At 36.9% G+C, this 24,412-nt stretch overlaps 1 long non-coding RNA gene across 1 annotated transcript; it reads right to left on the reverse strand.

Annotated features, from left to right (window-relative positions):
- Positions 1-5,868: 5,868 nt before the first annotated feature.
- Positions 5,869-7,730, reverse strand: LOC130911286 (uncharacterized). Its single transcript, XR_009061999.1, has 3 exons — positions 7,486-7,730; positions 6,727-6,855; positions 5,869-6,610 (listed from the first exon to the last, which is right to left on the reverse strand). It is a non-coding gene; the product is annotated as an uncharacterized LOC130911286 (long non-coding RNA).
- Between the last annotated feature and the right edge of the window lie 16,682 nt (positions 7,731-24,412).

A 24,412-nucleotide genomic window follows, 5' to 3' on the forward strand; every position in this document is an offset into this window, starting at 1 on the left:
AATGTAATTTTGATGTTAACTCCCAAACCGCTGCGCAGAAGTCAACCAAACTTCACCTATTAGTGTATTGTATCACAATCTAGTAGTTACATGTGGAAATTTGGTTCTAGGACATTTGATTTGAGCGCAATCCTCAAACTTAGGTCAAAAAAGCCATTTAAGCCTTTTCACAGTGAGATCTATGCGATATGGCCGAGAAATGTAATTTTGATGTTAACTCCCAAACCGCTGCGCAGAAGTCAACCAAACTTCACCCAATAGTGTATTGTATCACATTCTAGTAGTTACATTTGAAAATTTCGTTCTAGGACATTTGGTTTGAGCGCAATCATTAAACTTAGGTCAAAAAAGCCATTTAAGCCTTTTCACAGTGAGATCTATGCGATATGGCCGAGAAATGTAATTTTGATGTTAACTCCCAAACCGCTGCGCAGAAGTCAACCAAACTTCACCCAATAGTGTATTGAATCACAATCTAGTAGTTACATTTGAAAATTTTGTTCTAGGAAATTTTGTTTGAGCGCAATCATCAAACTTAATTTAAAAAGTCATTTAAGCCTTTTCACAGTGAGATCTATGCGATATGGCCGAGAAATGTAATTTTGATGTTAACTCCCAAACCGCTGCGCAGAAGTCAACCAAACTTCACCCATTAGTGTATTGTATCACAATCTAGTAGTTACATGTGAAAATTTGGTTCTAAGACATTTGATTTGAGCGCAATCCTCAAACTTAGGTCAAAAAAGCCATTTAAGCCTTTTCACAGTGAGATCTATGCGATATGGCCGAGAAATGTAATTTTGATGTTAACTCCCAAACCGCTGCGCAGAAGTCAACCAAACTTCACCCAATAGTGTATTGTATCACATTCTAGTAGTTACATTTGAAAATTTCGTTCTAGGACATTTGGTTTGAGCGCAATTATTAAACTTAGGTCAAAAAAGCCATTTAAGCCTTTTCACAGTGAGATCTATGCGATATGGCCGAGAAATGTAATTTTGATGTTAACTCCCAAACCGCTGCGCAGAAGTCAACTAAACTTCACCCAATAGTGTATTGTATCACATTCTAGTAGTTACATTTGAAAATTTCGTTCTAGGACATTTGGTTTGAGCGCAATCATTAAACTTAATTAAAAAAGTCATTTAAGCCTTTTCACAGTGAGATCTATGCGATATGGCCGAGAAATGTAATTTTGATGTTAACTCCCAAACCGCTGCGCAGAAGTCAACCAAACTTCACCCAATAGTGTATTGTATCACAATCTAGTAGTTACATTTGAAAATTTTGTTCTAGGACATTTTGTTTGAACGCAATCATCAAACTTAATTAAAAAAGTCATTTAAGCCTTTTCACAGTGAGATCTATGCGATATGGCCGAGAAATGTAATTTTGATGTTAACTCCCAAACCGCTGCGCAGAAGTCAACCAAACTTCACCCAATAGTGTATTGTATCACAATCTAGTAGTTACATTTGAAAATTTTGTTCTAGGAAATTTTGTTTGAGCGCAATCATCAAACTTAATTAAAAAAAGTCATTTAAGCCTTTTCACAGTGAGATCTATGCGATATGGCCGAGAAATGTAATTTTGATGTTCACTCCCAAACCGCTGCGCAGAAGTCAACCAAACTTCAACCATTAGTGTATTGTATCACAATCTAGTAGTTACATGTGGAAATTTGGTTCTAGGACATTTGATTTGAGCGCAATCCTCAAACTTAGGTCAAAAAAGCCATTTAAGCCTTTTCACAGTGAGATCTATGCGATATGGCCGAGAAATGTAATTTTGATGTTAACTCCCAAACCGCTGCGCAGAAGTCAACTAAACTTCACCCAATAGTGTATTGTATCACAATCTAGTAGTTACATTTGAAAATTTTGTTCTAGGACATTTTGTTTGAGCGCAATCATTAAACTTAATTAAAAAAGTCATTTAAGCCTTTTCACAGTGAGATCTATGCGATATGGCCGAGAAATGTAATTTTGATGTTAACTCCCAAACCGCTGCGCAGAAGTCAACCAAACTTCACCCATTAGTGTATTGTATCATAATCTAGTAATTACATGTGGAAATTTGGTTCTAGGACATTTGATTTGAGCGCAATCCTCAAACTTAGGTCAAAAAAGCCATTTAAGCCTTTTCACAGTGAGATCTATGCGATATGGCCGAGAAATGTAATTTTGATGTTAACTCCCAAACCGCTGCGCAGAAGTCAACCAAACTTCACCCAATAGTGTATTGTATCACAATCTAGTAGTTACATTTGAAAATTTTGTTCTCGGACATTTTGTTTGAACGCAATCATCAAACTTAATTAAAAAAGTCATTTAAGCCTTTTCACAGTGAGATCTATGCGATATGGCCGAGAAATGTAATTTTGATGTTAACTCCCAAACCGCTGCGCAGAAGTCAACCAAACTTCACCCATTAGTGTATTGTATCACAATCTAGTAGTTACATGTGGAAATTTGGTTATTGGACATTTGATTTGAGCGCAATCCTCAAACTTAGGTCAAAAAAGCCATTTAAGCCTTTTCACAGTGAGATCTATGCGATATGGCCGAGAAATGTAATTTTGATGTTAACTCCCAAACCGCTGCGCAGAAGTCAACCAAACTTCACCTATTAGTGTATTGTATCACAATCTAGTAGTTACATGTGGAAATTTGGTTCTAGGACATTTGATTTGAGCGCAATCCTCAAACTTAGGTCAAAAAAGCCATTTAAGCCTTTTCACAGTGAGATCTATGCGATATGGCCGAGAAATGTAATTTTGATGTTAACTCCCAAACCGCTGCGCAGAAGTCAACCAAACTTCACCCAATAGTGTATTGTATCACATTCTAGTAGTTACATTTGAAAATTTCGTTCTAGGACATTTGGTTTGAGCGCAATTATTAAACTTAATTAAAAAAGTCATTTAAGCCTTTTCACAGTGAGATCTATGCGATATGGCCGAGAAATGTAATTTTGATGTTAACTCCCAAACCGCTGCGCAGAAGTCAACCAAACTTCACCCAATAGTGTATTTTATCACAATCTAGTAGTTACATTTGGAAATTTAGTTCTAGCACATTTGATTTGAGCGCAATCCTCAAACTTAGGTCAAAAAAGCCATTTAAGCCTTTTCACAGTGAGATCTATGCGATATGGCCGAGAAATGTAATTTTGATGTTAACTCCCAAACCGCTGCGCAGAAGTAAACCAAACTTCACCAAATAGTGTATTTTATCATAATCTAGTGGTTACATTTGAAAATTTAGTTCTAGGACATTTGGTTTGAGCGCAATCTTCAAACTAAATAAAAAAAAGTCATTTAAGCCTTTTCACAGTGAGATCTATGCGATATGGCCGAGAAATGTAATTTTGATGTTCACTCCCAAACCGCTGCGCAGAAGTCAACCAAACTTCAACCATTAGTGTATTGTATCACAATCTAGTAGTTACATGTGGAAATTTGGTTCTAGGACATTTGATTTGAGCGCAATCCTCAAACTTAGGTCAAAAAAGCCATTTAAGCCTTTTCACAGTGAGATCTATGCGATATGGCCGAGAAATGTAATTTTGATGTTAACTCCCAAACCGCTGCGCAGAAGTCAACTAAACTTCACCCAATAGTGTATTGTATCACAATCTAGTAGTTACATTTGAAAATTTTGTTCTAGGACATTTTGTTTGAGCGCAATCATTAAACTTAATTAAAAAAGTCATTTAAGCCTTTTCACAGTGAGATCTATGCGATATGGCCGAGAAATGTAATTTTGATGTTAACTCCCAAACCGCTGCGCAGAAGTCAACCAAACTTCACCCATTAGTGTATTGTATCATAATCTAGTAATTACATGTGGAAATTTGGTTCTAGGACATTTGATTTGAGCGCAATCCTCAAACTTAGGTCAAAAAAGCCATTTAAGCCTTTTCACAGTGAGATCTATGCGATATGGCCGAGAAATGTAATTTTGATGTTAACTCCCAAACCGCTGCGCAGAAGTCAACCAAACTTCACCCAATAGTGTATTGTATCACAATCTAGTAGTTACATTTGAAAATTTTGTTCTAGGACATTTTGTTTGAACGCAATCATCAAACTTAATTAAAAAAGTCATTTAAGCCTTTTCACAGTGAGATCTATGCGATATGGCCGAGAAATGTAATTTTGATGTTAACTCCCAAACCGCTGCGCAGAAGTCAACCAAACTTCACCCATTAGTGTATTGTATCACAATCTAGTAGTTACATGTGGAAATTTGGTTATTGGACATTTGATTTGAGCGCAATCCTCAAACTTAGGTCAAAAAAGCCATTTAAGCCTTTTCACAGTGAGATCTATGCGATATGGCCGAGAAATGTAATTTTGATGTTAACTCCCAAACCGCTGCGCAGAAGTCAACCAAACTTCACCTATTAGTGTATTGTATCACAATCTAGTAGTTACATGTGGAAATTTGGTTCTAGGACATTTGATTTGAGCGCAATCCTCAAACTTAGGTCAAAAAAGCCATTTAAGCCTTTTCACAGTGAGATCTATGCGATATGGCCGAGAAATGTAATTTTGATGTTAACTCCCAAACCGCTGCGCAGAAGTCAACCAAACTTCACCCAATAGTGTATTGTATCACATTCTAGTAGTTACATTTGAAAATTTCGTTCTAGGACATTTGGTTTGAGCGCAATTATTAAACTTAATTAAAAAAGTCATTTAAGCCTTTTCACAGTGAGATCTATGCGATATGGCCGAGAAATGTAATTTTGATGTTAACTCCCAAACCGCTGCGCAGAAGTCAACCAAACTTCACCCATTAGTGTATTGTATCATAATCTAGTAATTACATGTGGAAATTTGGTTCTAGGACATTTGATTTGAGCGCAATCCTCAAACTTAGGTCAAAAAAGCCATTTAAGCCTTTTCACAGTGAGATCTATGCGATATGGCCGAGAAATGTAATTTTGATGTTAACTCCCAAACCGCTGCGCAGAAGTCAACCAAACTTCACCCAATAGTGTATTGTATCACAATCTAGTAGTTACATTTGAAAATTTTGTTCTAGGACATTTTGTTTGAACGCAATCATCAAACTTAATTAAAAAAGTCATTTAAGCCTTTTCACAGTGAGATCTATGCGATATGGCCGAGAAATGTAATTTTGATGTTAACTCCCAAACCGCTGCGCAGAAGTCAACCAAACTTCACCCATTAGTGTATTGTATCACAATCTAGTAGTTACATGTGGAAATTTGGTTATTGGACATTTGATTTGAGCGCAATCCTCAAACTTAGGTCAAAAAAGCCATTTAAGCCTTTTCACAGTGAGATCTATGCGATATGGCCGAGAAATGTAATTTTGATGTTAACTCCCAAACCGCTGCGCAGAAGTCAACCAAACTTCACCTATTAGTGTATTGTATCACAATCTAGTAGTTACATGTGGAAATTTGGTTCTAGGACATTTGATTTGAGCGCAATCCTCAAACTTAGGTCAAAAAAGCCATTTAAGCCTTTTCACAGTGAGATCTATGCGATATGGCCGAGAAATGTAATTTTGATGTTAACTCCCAAACCGCTGCGCAGAAGTCAACCAAACTTCACCTATTAGTGTATTGTATCACAATCTAGTAGTTACATGTGGAAATTTGGTTCTAGGACATTTTGTTTGAGCGCAATCATTAACCCCTTAATGCCTGAATTTTTTTCCAATAATAAAAAAAATAATTGGGGTGTGTTTTTACTTTCAAATAGATGCTAAATTAAATTGAAAGTGTTAATTTGAATAAAGCCCATAAAATAGTCATACATTTAGGTATGATGCCGATTAGCGACAACAGGCAATAAAGGAAAACAAATGGCAAAAAAGGCACATACCCATCTCAGGTCTGAACACACTTTTATCGCAACATCTTTTTTCACTGCTTGTGAAATTCTGAAAAACAATTATTGTTTTTGTTTAAACACAGATGTACATCACATTTTTAATCAGACTAGAAGACATATGATGTAGATAAATAAATAAAAGATGATTTTTATCATAACAGACAGGGCACTGGCAAATGTGCTGGCAACAATCACCCCTCTATTGTCAAACCATTTGACTGCTCTTATGCAGACATTGTCCACAAGAGCCTCTTGCTCTTCAAATGTCCCTCTTCGCTTCTTCTTCATCTATGAGTCTGCACTGAAACAGCACCCACGCAGGCGATTGTGCTGCACGGTCCCAAGTGCAGGTATGCCCTTTTTTGCAAGAGCAACAAACAGATCTACAGATGAGAACCAGTTATCAAAGAACAGCAGGATGAATGACTTGTGCAAGCTTGAGCACAATGTTACCACTGGCTCCTATGTCTGGTTGGCCTGGTACCGGATCTATTTTCCCTGTGAATATGTCAAATGAGTGCACCAGACCTCTTATGTCGCACAGTACAAAAATCTTGTATCCCAATTTGTATGGCTTTTTTTTTTATATATTGCTTTAGGCTCGATCTGCCCTTGATGTAGCTCTTGAAGGTCTTGCAGGTGCAGCACTGGTGGTTGGAGGTGGATGAGGCGGATCATCATCATCTTCCTCACTGCTGCTAATGTCCACTGTAGAGTCATTGCTGCTGCTTTCATCACCTGGTGCAGAAAATAATAAATCACTTTAGGAAACACCAAACATTTTTATCTTTTCAGTGTGTTCACGTAGTTACATCCATAGATGTCAAACAAGCTCAAACTTGACACAAAATCACCTTCACTTGCTTTATTAGGATTGTACTCCTCATCGCTGCCCTCACTCTCACTGAGAGCACTCTCAACAGGAGGTGGTTTGGCCCGGTGTGCTAGCTTTGCGTAAAAAGCTGCTGCATTCATTTGTATTTCTGCAGAAAAATAAGGTAAAGAAATTACTGTTATAATTTCAAAACAAAATGTGTTGAAAACCATCAACATACATACATTTGCTTCTGTTTGGTAGTTATCAGCTCATGCTGTGTTCATTTTTCATTATATAGAAATAAGAAAAATAAATCAATAGCAATGACATTGTTTATGCAACACGTTATGTTTATTATGTCTACAGATGACAACAAGTGTGGCAATGTCTGAATAAAACGTGTCTAAAAGTGGAACGACATGGAGGCACCCGTGTGCACCATTGCATATAAAGGATGCGTTCATTTATTTGTTCTACAGAAAAATAGTAACCACAAATGCCCTTTTTTATGCAACACATTACTTTTGTAATGTTTACAGATGATAACGAGAGTGATAGTTTATAGATAAAACGCGTGCGAGTGTTGCAAACCTTCGACAAACAACGCATTTACGTTTGCGGGGTGGCGGGGGAGGGGGGAGGTGCTTTTCCGATGATGCCGGCTGTAGCGATAGCGCTACAAACCAAAATCGTCATAGAGCTTCAAAAATACTCATCATAGAAACTCTATCTCATCGTGTTAGCAACACAAGTACACAATAAGACGGTACATATTTTTTTATTTTAGCTGACTTACCTTGAATTGAATGAATTAGTCAAGTTGGTGCGCAGGACTTCGACGTGGCTTTCATCTTGAATATCACGGTCCGGAAAAGGAAGCGGTGTTGTCTCTGGTCGGACACGACTGAAACTAATGCTTGAAAAAGGTTCCTAGGCATGTGTTTGACATTAATGTACCGGCAGTGAACAAAGGCAGACGATATTTTGGCCGCTTTCAAAGCGGGAACGGTATGATGCCGAATCGCGACATTCGGCGTTAAGGGGTTAAACTTAATTAAAAAAGTCATTTAAGCCTTTTCACAGTGAGATCTATGCGATATGGCCGAGAAATGTAATTTTGATGTTAACTCCCAAACCGCTGCGCAGAAGTCAACCAAACTTCACCCAATAGTGTATTGTATCACATTCTTGTAGTTACATTTGAAAATTTCGTTCTAGGACATTTGGTTTGAGCGCAATCATTAAACTTAGGTCAAAAAAGCCATTTAAGCCTTTTCACAGTGAGATCTATGCGATATGGCCGAGAAATGTAATTTTGATGTTAACTCCCAAACCGCTGCGCAGAAGTAAACCAAACTTCACCCATTAGTGTATTGTATCACAATCTAGTAGTTACATGTGGAAATTAGGTTCTAGGACATTTGATTTGAGCGCAATCCTCAAACTTAGGTCAAAAAAGCCATTTAAGCCTTTTCACAGTGAGATCTATGCGATATGGCCGAGAAATGTAATTTTGATGTTAACTCCCAAACCGCTGCGCAGAAGTCAACCAAACTTCACCCAATAGTGTATTGTATCACAATCTAGTAGTTACATTTGAAAATTTTGTTCTAGGACATTTTGTTTGAGCGCAATCATTAAACTTAATTAAAAAAGTCATTTAAGCCTTTTCACAGTGAGATCTATGCGATATGGCCGAGAAATGTAATTTTGATGTTAACTCCCAAACCGCTGCGCAGAAGTCAACCAAACTTCACCCATTAGTGTATTGTATCATAATCTAGTAATTACATGTGGAAATTTGGTTCTAGGACATTTGATTTGAGCGCAATCCTCAAACTTAGGTCAAAAAAGCCATTTAAGCCTTTTCACAGTGAGATCTATGCGATATGGCCGAGAAATGTAATTTTGATGTTAACTCCCAAACCGCTGCGCAGAAGTCAACCAAACTTCACCCATTAGTGTATTGTATCACAATCTAGTAGTTACATGTGGAAATTTGGTTATTGGACATTTGATTTGAGCGCAATCCTCAAACTTAGGTCAAAAAAGCCATTTAAGCCTTTTCACAGTGAGATCTATGCGATATGGCCGAGAAATGTAATTTTGATGTTAACTCCCAAACCGCTGCGCAGAAGTCAACCAAACTTCACCTATTAGTGTATTGTATCACAATCTAGTAGTTACATGTGGAAATTTGGTTCTAGGACATTTGATTTGAGCGCAATCCTCAAACTTAGGTCAAAAAAGCCATTTAAGCCTTTTCACAGTGAGATCTATGCGATATGGCCGAGAAATGTAATTTTGATGTTAACTCCCAAACCGCTGCGCAGAAGTCAACCAAACTTCACCTATTAGTGTATTGTATCACAATCTAGTAGTTACATGTGGAAATTTGGTTCTAGGACATTTGATTTGAGCGCAATCCTCAAACTTAGGTCAAAAAAGCCATTTAAGCCTTTTCACAGTGAGATCTATGCGATATGGCCGAGAAATGTAATTTTGATGTTAACTCCCAAACCGCTGCGCAGAAGTCAACCAAACTTCACCCAATAGTGTATTGTATCACATTCTAGTAGTTACATTTGAAAATTTCGTTCTAGGACATTTGGTTTGAGCGCAATCATTAAACTTAGGTCAAAAAAGCCATTTAAGCCTTTTCACAGTGAGATCTATGCGATATGGCCGAGAAATGTAATTTTGATGTTCACTCCCAAACCGCTGCGCAGAAGTCAACCAAACTTCACCCATTAGTGTATTGTATCACAATCTAGTAGTTACATGTGGAAATTTGGTTATAGGACATTTGATTTGAGCGCAATCCTCAAACTTAGGTCAAAAAAGCCATTTAAGCCTTTTCACAGTGAGATCTATGCGATATGGCCGAGAAATGTAATTTTGATGTTAACTCCAAAACCGCTGCGCAGAAGTCAACCAAACTTCACCCATTAGTGTATTGTATCACAATCTAGTAGTTACATGTGGAAATTTGGTTCTAGGACATTTGATTTGAGCGCAATCCTCAAACTTAGGTCAAAAAAGCCATTTAAGCCTTTTCACAGTGAGATCTATGCGATATGGCCGAGAAATGTAATTTTGATGTTAACTCCCAAACCGCTGCGCAGAAGTCAACCAAACTTCACCCAATAGTGTATTGTATCACATTCTAGTAGTTACATTTGAAAATTTCGTTCTAGGACATTTGGTTTGAGCGCAATTATTAAACTTAGGTCAAAAAAGCCATTTAAGCCTTTTCACAGTGAGATCTATGCGATATGGCCGAGAAATGTAATTTTGATGTTAACTCCCAAACCGCTGCGCAGAAGTAAACCAAACTTCACCCATTAGTGTATTGTATCACAATCTAGTAGTTACATGTGGAAATTTGGTTCTAGGAAATTTTGTTTGAGCGCAATCATCAAACTTAATTAAAAAAGTCATTTAAGCCTTTTCACAGTGAGATCTATGCGATATGGCCGAGAAATGTAATTTTGATGTTAACTCCCAAACCGCTGCGCAGAAGTCAACCAAACTTCACCCAATAGTGTATTGTATCACAATCTAGTAGTTACATTTGAAAATTTTGTTCTAGGACATTTTGTTTGAACGCAATCATCAAACTTAATTAAAAAAGTCATTTAAGCCTTTTCACAGTGAGATCTATGCGATATGGCCGAGAAATGTAATTTTGATGTTAACTCCCAAACCGCTGCGCAGAAGTCAACCAAACTTCACCCAATAGTGTATTGTATCACAATCTAGTAGTTACATTTGAAAATTTTGTTCTAGGAAATTTTGTTTGAGCGCAATCATCAAACTTAATTAAAAAAAGTCATTTAAGCCTTTTCACAGTGAGATCTATGCGATATGGCCGAGAAATGTAATTTTGATGTTCACTCCCAAACCGCTGCGCAGAAGTCAACCAAACTTCAACCATTAGTGTATTGTATCACAATCTAGTAGTTACATGTGGAAATTTGGTTCTAGGACATTTGATTTGAGCGCAATCCTCAAACTTAGGTCAAAAAAGCCATTTAAGCCTTTTCACAGTGAGATCTATGCGATATGGCCGAGAAATGTAATTTTGATGTTAACTCCCAAACCGCTGCGCAGAAGTCAACTAAACTTCACCCAATAGTGTATTGTATCACAATCTAGTAGTTACATTTGAAAATTTTGTTCTAGGACATTTTGTTTGAGCGCAATCATTAAACTTCATTGAAAAAGTCATTTAAGCCTTTTCACAGTGAGATCTATGCGATATGGCCGAGAAATGTAATTTTGATGTTAACTCCCAAACCGCTGCGCAGAAGTCAACCAAACTTCACCCATTAGTGTATTGTATCATAATCTAGTAATTACATGTGGAAATATGGTTCTAGGACATTTGATTTGAGCGCAATCCTCAAACTTAGGTCAAAAAAGCCATTTAAGCCTTTTCACAGTGAGATCTATGCGATATGGCCGAGAAATGTAATTTTGATGTTAACTCCCAAACCGCTGCGCAGAAGTCAACCAAACTTCACCCAATAGTGTATTGTATCACAATCTAGTAGTTACATTTGAAAATTTTGTTCTAGGACATTTTGTTTGAACGCAATCATCAAACTTAATTAAAAAAGTCATTTAAGCCTTTTCACAGTGAGATCTATGCGATATGGCCGAGAAATGTAATTTTGATGTTAACTCCCAAACCGCTGCGCAGAAGTCAACCAAACTTCACCTATTAGTGTATTGTATCACAATCTAGTAGTTACATGTGGAAATTTGGTTCTAGGACATTTGATTTGAGCGCAATCCTCAAACTTAGGTCAAAAAAGCCATTTAAGCCTTTTCACAGTGAGATCTATGCGATATGGCCGAGAAATGTAATTTTGATGTTAACTCCCAAACCGCTGCGCAGAAGTCAACCAAACTTCACCCAATAGTGTATTGTATCACATTCTTGTAGTTACATTTGAAAATTTCGTTCTAGGACATTTGGTTTGAGCGCAATCATTAAACTTAGGTCAAAAAAGCCATTTAAGCCTTTTCACAGTGAGATCTATGCGATATGGCCGAGAAATGTAATTTTGATGTTAACTCCCAAACCGCTGCGCAGAAGTAAACCAAACTTCACCCATTAGTGTATTGTATCACAATCTAGTAGTTACATGTGGAAATTAGGTTCTAGGACATTTGATTTGAGCGCAATCCTCAAACTTAGGTCAAAAAAGCCATTTAAGCCTTTTCACAGTGAGATCTATGCGATATGGCCGAGAAATGTAATTTTGATGTTAACTCCCAAACCGCTGCGCAGAAGTCAACCAAACTTCACCCAATAGTGTATTGTATCACAATCTAGTAGTTACATTTGAAAATTTTGTTCTAGGACATTTTGTTTGAACGCAATCATCAAACTTAATTAAAAAAGTCATTTAAGCCTTTTCACAGTGAGATCTATGCGATATGGCCGAGAAATGTAATTTTGCTGTTAACTCCCAAACCGCTGCGCAGAAGTCAACCAAACTTCACCCATTAGTGTATTGTATCACAATCTAGTAGTTACATGTGGAAATTTGGTTATTGGACATTTGATTTGAGCGCAATCCTCAAACTTAGGTCAAAAAAGCCATTTAAGCCTTTTCACAGTGAGATCTATGCGATATGGCCGAGAAATGTAATTTTGATGTTAACTCCCAAACCGCTGCGCAGAAGTCAACCAAACTTCACCTATTAGTGTATTGTATCACAATCTAGTAGTTACATGTGGAAATTTGGTTCTAGGACATTTGATTTGAGCGCAATCCTCAAACTTAGGTCAAAAAAGCCATTTAAGCCTTTTCACAGTGAGATCTATGCGATATGGCCGAGAAATGTAATTTTGATGTTAACTCCCAAACCGCTGCGCAGAAGTCAACCAAACTTCACCCAATAGTGTATTGTATCACATTCTAGTAGTTACATTTGAAAATTTCGTTCTAGGACATTTGGTTTGAGCGCAATTATTAAACTTAATTAAAAAAGTCATTTAAGCCTTTTCACAGTGAGATCTATGCGATATGGCCGAGAAATGTAATTTTGATGTTAACTCCCAAACCGCTGCGCAGAAGTCAACCAAACTTCACCCAATAGTGTATTTTATCAGAATCTAGTAGTTACATTTGGAAATTTAGTTCTAGCACATTTGATTTGAGCGCAATCCTCAAACTTAGGTCAAAAAAGCCATTTAAGCCTTTTCACAGTGAGATCTATGCGATATGGCCGAGAAATGTAATTTTGATGTTAACTCCCAAACCGCTGCGCAGAAGTAAACCAAACTTCACCAAATAGTGTATTTTATCATAATCTAGTAGTTACATTTGAAAATTTAGTTCTAGGACATTTGGTTTGAGCGCAATCTTCAAACTTAATTAAAAAAAGTCATTTAAGCCTTTTCACAGTGAGATCTATGCGATATGGCCGAGAAATGTAATTTTGATGTTCACTCCCAAACCGCTGCGCAGAAGTCAACCAAACTTCAACCATTAGTGTATTGTATCACAATCTAGTAGTTACATGTGGAAATTTGGTTCTAGGACATTTGATTTGAGCGCAATCCTCAAACTTAGGTCAAAAAAGCCATTTAAGCCTTTTCACAGTGAGATCTATGCGATATGGCCGAGAAATGTAATTTTGCTGTTAACTCCCAAACCGCTGCGCAGAAGTCAACCAAACTTCACCCAATAGTGTATTGTATCACAATCTAGTAGTTACATTTGAAAATTTTGTTCTAGGAAATTTTGTTTGAGCGCAATCATCAAACTTAATTAAAAAAGTCATTTAAGCCTTTTCACAGTGAGATCTATGCGATATGGCCGAGAAATGTAATTTTGATGTTAACTCCCAAACCGCTGCGCAGAAGTCAACCAAACTTCACCTATTAGTGTATTGTATCACAATCTAGTAGTTACATGTGGAAATTTGGTTCTAGGACATTTGATTTGAGCGCAATCCTCAAACTTAGGTCAAAAAAGCCATTTAAGCCTTTTCACAGTGAGATCTATGCGATATGGCCGAGAAATGTAATTTTGATGTTAACTCCCAAACCGCTGCGCAGAAGTCAACCAAACTTCACCCAATAGTGTATCGTATCACATTCTAGTAGTTACATTTGAAAATTTCGTTCTAGGACATTTGGTTTGAGCGCAATTATTAAACTTAGGTCAAAAAAGCCATTTAAGCCTTTTCACAGTGAGATCTATGCGATATGGCCGAGAAATGTAATTTTGATTTTAACTCCCAAACCGCTGCGCAGAAGTCAACCAAACTTCACCCAATAGTGTATTGTATCACAATCTAGTAGTTACATTTGAAAATTTTGTTCTAGGACATTTTTTTTGAACGCAATCATCAAACTTAATTAAAAAAGTCATTTAAGCCTTTTCACAGTGAGATCTATGCGATATGGCCGAGAAATGTAATTTTGATGTTAACTCCCAAACCGCTGCGCAGAAGTCAACCAAACTTCACCCAATAGTGTATTGTATCACAATCTAGTAGTTACATTTGAAAATTTTGTTCTAGGAAATTTTTTTTGAACGCAATCATCAAACTTAATTAAAAAAGTCATTTAAGCCTTTTCACAGTGAGATCTATGCGATATGGCCGAGAAATGTAATTTTGATGTTAACTCCCAAACCGCTGCGCAGAAGTCAACCAAACTTCACCCAATAGTGTATTGTATCACAATCTAGTAGTTACATTTGAAAATTTTGTTCTAGGAAATTTTGTTTGAGCGCAATCATCAAACTTAATTAAAAAAGTCATTTAAGCCTTTTCACAGTGAGATCTATGCGATATGGCCGAGAAATGTAATTTTGATGTTAACTCCCAAACCGCTGCGCAGAAGTCAACCAAACTTCACCCATTAGTGTATTGTATCACAATCTAGTAGTTACATGTGGAAATTTGGTTCTAGGACATTTGATTTGAGTGCAATCCTCAAACTTAGGTCAAAAAAGCCATTTAAGCCTTTTCACAGTGAGATCTATGCGATATGGCCGAGAAATGTAATTTTGATGTTAACTCCCAAACCGCTGCGCAGAAGTCAACCAAACTTCACCCAATAGTGTATTGTATCACAATCTAATAGTTACATTTGAAAATTTTGTTCTAGGACATTTTGTTTGAGCGCAATCATCAAACTTAATTAAAAAAGTCATTTAAGCCTTTTCACAGTGAGATCTATGCGATATGGCCGAGAAATGTAATTTTGATGTTCACTCCCAAACCGCTGCGCAGAAGTCAACCAAACTTCACCCATTAGTGTATTGTATCACAATCTAGTAGTTACATGTGGAAATTTGGTTATAGGACATTTGATTTGAGCGCAATCCTCAAACTTAGGTCAAAAAAGCCATTTAAGCCTTTTCACAGTGAGATCTATGCGATATGGCCGAGAAATGTAATTTTGATGTTAACTCCCAAACCGCTGCGCAGAAGTCAACCAAACTTCACCCAATAGTGTATTGTATCACAATCTAGTAGTTACATTTGAAAATTTTGTTCTAGGACATTTTGTTTGAAGGCAATCATCAAACTTAATTAAAAAAGTCATTTAAGCCTTTTCACAGTGAGATCTATGCGATATGGCCGAGAAATGTAATTTTGCTGTTAACTCCCAAACCGCTGCGCAGAAGTCAACCAAACTTCACCCAATAGTGTATTGTATCACAATCTAGTAGTTACATTTGAAAATTTTGTTCTAGGAAATTTTGTTTGAGCGCAATCATCAAACTTAATTAAAAAAGTCATTTAAGCCTTTTCACAGTGAGATCTATGCGATATGGCCGAGAAATGTAATTTTGATGTTAACTCCCAAACCGCTGCGCAGAAGTCAACCAAACTTCACCTATTAGTTTATTGTATCACAATCTAGTAGTTACATGTGGAAATTTGGTTCTAGGACATTTGATTTGAGCGCAATCCTCAAACTTAGGTCAAAAAAGCCATTTAAGCCTTTTCACAGTGAGATCTATGCGATATGGCCGAGAAATGTAATTTTGATGTTAACTCCCAAACCGCTGCGCAGAAGTCAACCAAACTTCACCCATTAGTGTATTGTATCACAATCTAGTAGTTACATGTGGAAATTTGGTTCTAGGACATTTGATTTGAGTGCAATCCTCAAACTTAGGTCAAAAAAGCCATTTAAGCCTTTTCACAGTGAGATCTATGCGATATGGCCGAGAAATGTAATTTTGATGTTAACTCCCAAACCGCTGCGCAGAAGTCAACCAAACTTCACCCAATAGTGTATTGTATCACAATCTAATAGTTACATTTGAAAATTTTGTTCTAGGACATTTTGTTTGAGCGCAATCATCAAACTTAATTAAAAAAGTCATTTAAGCCTTTTCACAGTGAGATCTATGCGATATGGCCGAGAAATGTAATTTTGATGTTCACTCCCAAACCGCTGCGCAGAAGTCAACCAAACTTCACCCATTAGTGTATTGTATCACAATCTAGTAGTTACATGTGGAAATTTGGTTATAGGACATTTGATTTGAGCGCAATCCTCAAACTTAGGTCAAAAAAGCCATTTAAGCCTTTTCACAGTGAGATCTATGCGATATGGCCGAGAAATGTAATTTTGATGTTAACTCCCAAACCGCTGCGCAGAAGTCAACCAAACTTCACCCAATAGTGTATTGTATCACAATCTAGTAGTTACATTTGAAAATTTTGTTCTAGGACATTTTGTTTGAAGGCAATCATCAAACTTAATTAAAAAAGTCATTTAAGCCTTTTCACAGTGAGATCTATGCGATATGGCCGAGAAATGTAATTTTGCTGTTAACTCCCAAACCGCTGCGCAGAAGTCAACCAAACTTCACCCAATAGTGTATTGTATCACAATCTAGTAGTTACATTTGAAAATTTTGTTCTAGGAAATTTTGTTTGAGCGCAATCATCAAACTTAATTAAAAAAGTCATTTAAGCCTTTTCACAGTGAGATCTATGCGATATGGCCGAGAAATGTAATTTTGATGTTAACTCCCAAACCGCTGCGCAGAAGTCAACCAAACTTCACCTATTAGTTTATTGTATCACAATCTAGTAGTTACATGTGGAAATTTGGTTCTAGGACATTTGATTTGAGCGCAATCCTCAAACTTAGGTCAAAAAAGCCATTTAAGCCTTTTCACAGTGAGATCTATGCGATATGGCCGAGAAATGTAATTTTGATGTTAACTCCCAAACCGCTGCGCAGAAGTCAACCAAACTTCACCCATTAGTGTATTGTATCACAATCTAGTAGTTACATGTGGAAATTTGGTTCTAGGACATTTGATTTGAGTGCAATCCTCAAACTTAGGTCAAAAAAGCCATTTAAGCCTTTTCACAGTGAGATCTATGCGATATGGCCGAGAAATGTAATTTTGATGTTAACTCCCAAACCGCTGCGCAGAAGTCAACCAAACTTCACCCAATAGTGTATTGTATCACAATCTAATAGTTACATTTGAAAATTTTGTTCTAGGACATTTTGTTTGAGCGCAATCATCAAACTTAATTAAAAAAGTCATTTAAGCCTTTTCACAGTGAGATCTATGCGATATGGCCGAGAAATGTAATTTTGATGTTCACTCCCAAACCGCTGCGCAGAAGTCAACCAAACTTCACCCATTAGTGTATTGTATCACAATCTAGTAGTTACATGTGGAAATTTGGTTATAGGACATTTGATTTGAGCGCAATCCTCAAACTTAGGTCAAAAAAGCCATTTAAGCCTTTTCACAGTGAGATCTATGCGATATGGCCGAGAAATGTAATTTTGATGTTAACTCCCAAACCGCTGCGCAGAAGTCAACCAAACTTCACCCAATAGTGTATTGTATCACAATCTAGTAGTTACATTTGAAAATTTTGTTCTAGGACATTTTGTTTGAAGGCAATCATCAAACTTAATTAAAAAAGTCATTTAAGCCTTTTCACAGTGAGATCTATGCGATATGGCCGAGAAATGTAATTTTGCTGTTAACTCCCAAACCGCTGCGCAGAAGTCAACCAAACTTCACCCAATAGTGTATTGTATCACAATCTAGTAGTTACATTTGAAAATTTTGTTCTAGGAAATTTTGTTTGAGCGCAATCATCAAACTTAATTAAAAAAGTCATTTAAGCCTTTTCACAGTGAGATCTATGCGATATGGCCGAGAAATGTAATTTTGATGTTAACTCCCAAACCGCTGCGCAGAAGTCAACCAAACTTCACCTATTAGTTTATTGTATCACAATCTAGTAGTTACATGTGGAAATTTGGTTCTAGGACATTTGATTTGAGCGCAATCCTCAAACTTAGGTCAAAAAAGCCATTTAAGCCTTTTCACAGTGAGATCTATGCGATATGGCCGAGAAATGTAATTTTGATGTTAACTCCCAAACCGCTGCGCAGAAGTCAACCAAACTTCACCTATTAGTTTATTGTATCACAATCTAGTAGTTACATGTGGAAATTTGGTTCTAGGACATTTGATTTGAGCGCAATCCTCAAACTTAGGTCAAAAAAGCCATTTAAGCCTTTTCACAGTGAGATCTATGCGATATGGCCGAGAAATGTAATTTTGATGTTAACTCCCAAACCGCTGCGCAGAAGTCAACCAAACTTCACCCAATAGTGTATTGTATCACATTCTAGTAGTTACATTTGAAAATTTCGTTCTAGGACATTTGGTTTGAGCGCAATTATTAAACTTAGGTCAAAAAAGCCATTTAAGCCTTTTCACAGTGAGATCTATGCGATATGGCCGAGAAATGTAATTTTGATTTTAACTCCCAAACCGCTGCGCAGAAGTCAACCAAACTTCACCCAATAGTGTATTGTATCACAATCTAGTAGTTACATTTGAAAATTTTGTTCTAGGACATTTTTTTTGAACGCAATCATCAAACTTAATTAAAAAAGTCATTTAAGCCTTTTCACAGTGAGATCTATGCGATATGGCCGAGAAATGTAATTTTGATGTTAACTCCCAAACCGCTGCGCAGAAGTCAACCAAACTTCACCCAATAGTGTATTGTATCACAATCTAGTAGTTACATTTGAAAATTTTGTTCTAGGAAATTTTGTTTGAGCGCAATCATCAAACTTAATTAAAAAAGTCATTTAAGCCTTTTCACAGTGAGATCTATGCGATATGGCCGAGAAATGTAATTTTGATGTTAACTCCCAAACCGCTGCGCAGAAGTCAACCAAACTTCACCCATTAGTGTATTGTATCACAATCTAGTAGTTACATGTGGAAATTTGGTTCTAGGACATTTGATTTGAGTGCAATCCTCAAACTTAGGTCAAAAAAGCCATTTAAGCCTTTTCACAGTGAGATCTATGCGATATGGCCGAGAAATGTAATTTTGATGTTAACTCCCAAACCGCTGCGCAGAAGTCAACCAAACTTCACCCAATAGTGTATTGTATCACAATCTAGTAGTTACATTTGAAAATTTTGTTCTAGGACATTTTGTTTGAGCGCAATCCTCAAACTTAGGTCAAAAAAGCCATTTAAGCCTTTTCACAGTGAGATCTATGCGATATGGCCGAGAAATGTAATTTTGATGTTAACTCCCAAACCGCTGCGCAGAAGTCAACTAAACTTCACCCAATAGTGTATTGTATCACATTCTAGTAGTTACATTTGAAAATTTCGTTCTAGGACATTTGGTTTGAGCGCAATTATTAAACTTAGGTCAAAAAAGCCATTTAAGCCTTTTCACAGTGAGATCTATGCGATATGGCCGAGAAATGTAATTTTGATGTTAACTCCCAAACCGCTGCGCAGAAGTAAACCAAACTTCACCCATTAGTGTATTGTATCACAATCTAGTAGTTACATGTAGAAATTTGGTTCTAGGACATTTGATTTGAGCGCAATCCTCAAACTTAGGTCAAAAAAGCCATTTAAGCCTTTTCACAGTGAGATTTATGCGATATGGCCGAGAAATGTAATTTTGATGTTAACTCCCAAACCGCTGCGCAGAAGTCAACCAAACTTCACCCAATAGTGTATTGTATCACAATCTAGTAGTTACATTTGAAAATTTTGTTCTAGGACATTTTGTTTGAGCGCAATCATCAAACTTAATTAAAAAAGTCATTTAAGCCTTTTCACAGTGAGATCTATGCGATATGGCCGAGAAATGTAATTTTGATGTTCACTCCCAAACCGCTGCGCAGAAGTCAACCAAACTTCACCCATTAGTGTATTGTATCACAATCTAGTAGTTACATGTGGAAATTTGGTTATAGGACATTTGATTTGAGCGCAATCCTCAAACTTAGGTCAAAAAAGCCATTTAAGCCTTTTCACAGTGAGATCTATGCGATATGGCCGAGAAATGTAATTTTGATGTTAACTCCAAAACCGCTGCGCAGAAGTCAACCAAACTTCACCCATTAGTGTATTGTATCACAATCTAGTAGTTACATGTGGAAATTTGGTTCTAGGACATTTGATTTGAGCGCAATCCTCAAACTTAGGTCAAAAAAGCCATTTAAGCCTTTTCACAGTGAGATCTATGCGATATGGCCGAGAAATGTAATTTTGATGTTAACTCCCAAACCGCTGCGCAGAAGTCAACCAAACTTCACCCAATAGTGTATTGTATCACATTCTAGTAGTTACATTTGAAAATTTCGTTCTAGGACATTTGGTTTGAGCGCAATTATTAAACTTAGGTCAAAAAAGCCATTTAAGCCTTTTCACAGTGAGATCTATGCGATATGGCCGAGAAATGTAATTTTGATGTTAACTCCCAAACCGCTGCGCAGAAGTAAACCAAACTTCACCCATTAGTGTATTGTATCACAATCTCGTAGTTACATGTGGAAATTTGGTTCTAGGACATTTGATTTGAGCGCAATCCTCAAACTTAGGTCAAAAAATCCATTTAAGCCTTTTCACAGTGAGATCTATGCGATATGGCCGAGAAATGTAATTTTGATGTTAACTCCCAAACCGCTGCGCAGAAGTCAACCAAACTTCACCCAATAGTGTATTGTATCACAATCTAGTAGTTACATTTGAAAATTTTGTTCTAGGACATTTTGTTTGAACGCAATCATCAAACTTAATTAAAAAAGTCATTTAAGCCTTTTCACAGTGAGATCTATGCGATATGGCCGAGAAATGTAATTTTGATGTTAACTCCCAAACCGCTGCGCAGAAGTCAACCAAACTTCACCCATTAGTGTATTGTATCACAATCTAGTAGTTACATGTGGAAATTTGGTTATAGGACATTTGATTTGAGCGCAATCCTCAAACTTAGGTCAAAAAAGCCATTTAAGCCTTTTCACAGTGAGATCTATGCGATATGGCCGAGAAATGTAATTTTGCTGTTAACTCCCAAACCGCTGCGCAGAAGTCAACCAAACTTCACCCAATAGTGTATTGTATCACAATCTAGTAGTTACATTTGAAAATTTTGTTCTAGGAAATTTTGTTTGAGCGCAATCATCAAACTTAATTAAAAAAGTCATTTAAGCCTTTTCACAGTGAGATCTATGCGATATGGCCGAGAAATGTAATTTTGATGTTAACTCCCAAACCGCTGCGCAGAAGTCAACCAAACTTCACCCATTAGTGTATTGTATCACAATCTAGTAGTTACATGTGGAAATTTGGTTCTAGGACATTTGATTTGAGTGCAATCCTCAAACTTAGGTCAAAAAAGCCATTTAAGCCTTTTCACAGTGAGATCTATGCGATATGGCCGAGAAATGTAATTTTGATGTTAACTCCCAAACCGCTGCGCAGAAGTCAACCAAACTTCACCCAATAGTGTATTGTATCACAATCTAGTAGTTACATTTGAAAATTTTGTTCTAGGACATTTTGTTTGAGCGCAATCCTCAAACTTAGGTCAAAAAAGCCATTTAAGCCTTTTCACAGTGAGATCTATGCGATATGGCCGAGAAATGTAATTTTGATGTTAACTCCCAAACCGCTGCGCAGAAGTCAACTAAACTTCACCCAATAGTGTATTGTATCACATTCTAGTAGTTACATTTGAAAATTTCGTTCTAGGACATTTGGTTTGAGCGCAATTATTAAACTTAGGTCAAAAAAGCCATTTAAGCCTTTTCACAGTGAGATCTATGCGATATGGCCGAGAAATGTAATTTTGATGTTAACTCCCAAACCGCTGCGCAGAAGTAAACCAAACTTCACCCATTAGTGTATTGTATCACAATCTAGTAGTTACATGTAGAAATTTGGTTCTAGGACATTTGATTTGAGCGCAATCCTCAAACTTAGGTCAAAAAAGCCATTTAAGCCTTTTCACAGTGAGATTTATGCGATATGGCCGAGAAATGTAATTTTGATGTTAACTCCCAAACCGCTGCGCAGAAGTCAACCAAACTTCACCCAATAGTGTATTGTATCACAATCTAGTAGTTACATTTGAAAATTTTGTTCTAGGACATTTTGTTTGAGCGCAATCATCAAACTTAATTAAAAAAGTCATTTAAGCCTTTTCACAGTGAGATCTATGCGATATGGCCGAGAAATGTAATTTTGATGTTCACTCCCAAACCGCTGCGCAGAAGTCAACCAAACTTCACCCATTAGTGTATTGTATCACAATCTAGTAGTTACATGTGGAAATTTGGTTATAGGACATTTGATTTGAGCGCAATCCTCAAACTTAGGTCAAAAAAGCCATTTAAGCCTTTTCACAGTGAGATCTATGCGATATGGCCGAGAAATGTAATTTTGATGTTAACTCCAAAACCGCTGCGCAGAAGTCAACCAAACTTCACCCATTAGTGTATTGTATCACAATCTAGTAGTTACATGTGGAAATTTGGTTCTAGGACATTTGATTTGAGCGCAATCCTCAAACTTAGGTCAAAAAAGCCATTTAAGCCTTTTCACAGTGAGATCTATGCGATATGGCCGAGAAATGTAATTTTGATGTTAACTCCCAAACCGCTGCGCAGAAGTCAACCAAACTTCACCCAATAGTGTATTGTATCACATTCTAGTAGTTACATTTGAAAATTTCGTTCTAGGACATTTGGTTTGAGCGCAATTATTAAACTTAGGTCAAAAAAGCCATTTAAGCCTTTTCACAGTGAGATCTATGCGATATGGCCGAGAAATGTAATTTTGATGTTAACTCCCAAACCGCTGCGCAGAAGTAAACCAAACTTCACCCATTAGTGTATTGTATCACAATCTCGTAGTTACATGTGGAAATTTGGTTCTAGGACATTTGATTTGAGCGCAATCCTCAAACTTAGGTCAAAAAATCCATTTAAGCCTTTTCACAGTGAGATCTATGCGATATGGCCGAGAAATGTAATTTTGATGTTAACTCCCAAACCGCTGCGCAGAAGTCAACCAAACTTCACCCAATAGTGTATTGTATCACAATCTAGTAGTTACATTTGAAAATTTTGTTCTAGGACATTTTGTTTGAACGCAATCATCAAACTTAATTAAAAAAGTCATTTAAGCCTTTTCACAGTGAGATCTATGCGATATGGCCGAGAAATGTAATTTTGATGTTAACTCCCAAACCGCTGCGCAGAAGTCAACCAAACTTCACCCATTAGTGTATTGTATCACAATCTAGTAGTTACATGTGGAAATTTGGTTATAGGACATTTGATTTGAGCGCAATCCTCAAACTTAGGTCAAAAAAGCCATTTAAGCCTTTTCACAGTGAGATCTATGCGATATGGCCGAGAAATGTAATTTTGCTGTTAACTCCCAAACCGCTGCGCAGAAGTCAACCAAACTTCACCCAATAGTGTATTGTATCACAATCTAGTAGTTACATTTGAAAATTTTGTTCTAGGAAATTTTGTTTGAGCGCAATCATCAAACTTAATTAAAAAAGTCATTTAAGCCTTTTCACAGTGAGATCTATGCGATATGGCCGAGAAATGTAATTTTGATGTTAACTCCCAAACCGCTGCGCAGAAGTCAACCAAACTTCACCTATTAGTTTATTGTATCACAATCTAGTAGTTACATGTGGAAATTTGGTTCTAGGACATTTGATTTGAGCGCAATCCTCAAACTTAGGTCAAAAAAGCCATTTAAGCCTTTTCACAGTGAGATCTATGCGATATGGCCGAGAAATGTAATTTTGATGTTAACTCCCAAACCGCTGCGCAGAAGTCAACCAAACTTCACCCAATAGTGTATTGTATCACATTCTAGTAGTTACATTTGAAAATTTCGTTCTAGGACATTTGGTTTGAGCGCAATTATTAAACTTAGGTCAAAAAAGCCATTTAAGCCTTTTCACAGTGAGATCTATGCGATATGGCCGAGAAATGTAATTTTGATTTTAACTCCCAAACCGCTGCGCAGAAGTCAACCAAACTTCACCCAATAGTGTATTGTATCACAATCTAGTAGTTACATTTGAAAATTTTGTTCTAGGACATTTTTTTTGAACGCAATCATCAAACTTAATTAAAAAAGTCATTTAAGCCTTTTCACAGTGAGATCTATGCGATATGGCCGAGAAATGTAATTTTGATGTTAACTCCCAAACCGCTGCGCAGAAGTCAACCAAACTTCACCCAATAGTGTATTGTATCACAATCTAGTAGTTACATTTGAAAATTTTGTTCTAGGAAATTTTGTTTGAGCGCAATCATCAAACTTAATTAAAAAAGTCATTTAAGCCTTTTCACAGTGAGATCTATGCGATATGGCCGAGAAATGTAATTTTGA

The sequence above is a fragment of the Corythoichthys intestinalis genome, unplaced genomic scaffold (genome assembly GCF_030265065.1).
Source record: "Corythoichthys intestinalis isolate RoL2023-P3 unplaced genomic scaffold, ASM3026506v1 HiC_scaffold_24, whole genome shotgun sequence".
NCBI classification, from domain to species: domain Eukaryota; kingdom Metazoa; phylum Chordata; class Actinopteri; order Syngnathiformes; family Syngnathidae; genus Corythoichthys; species Corythoichthys intestinalis.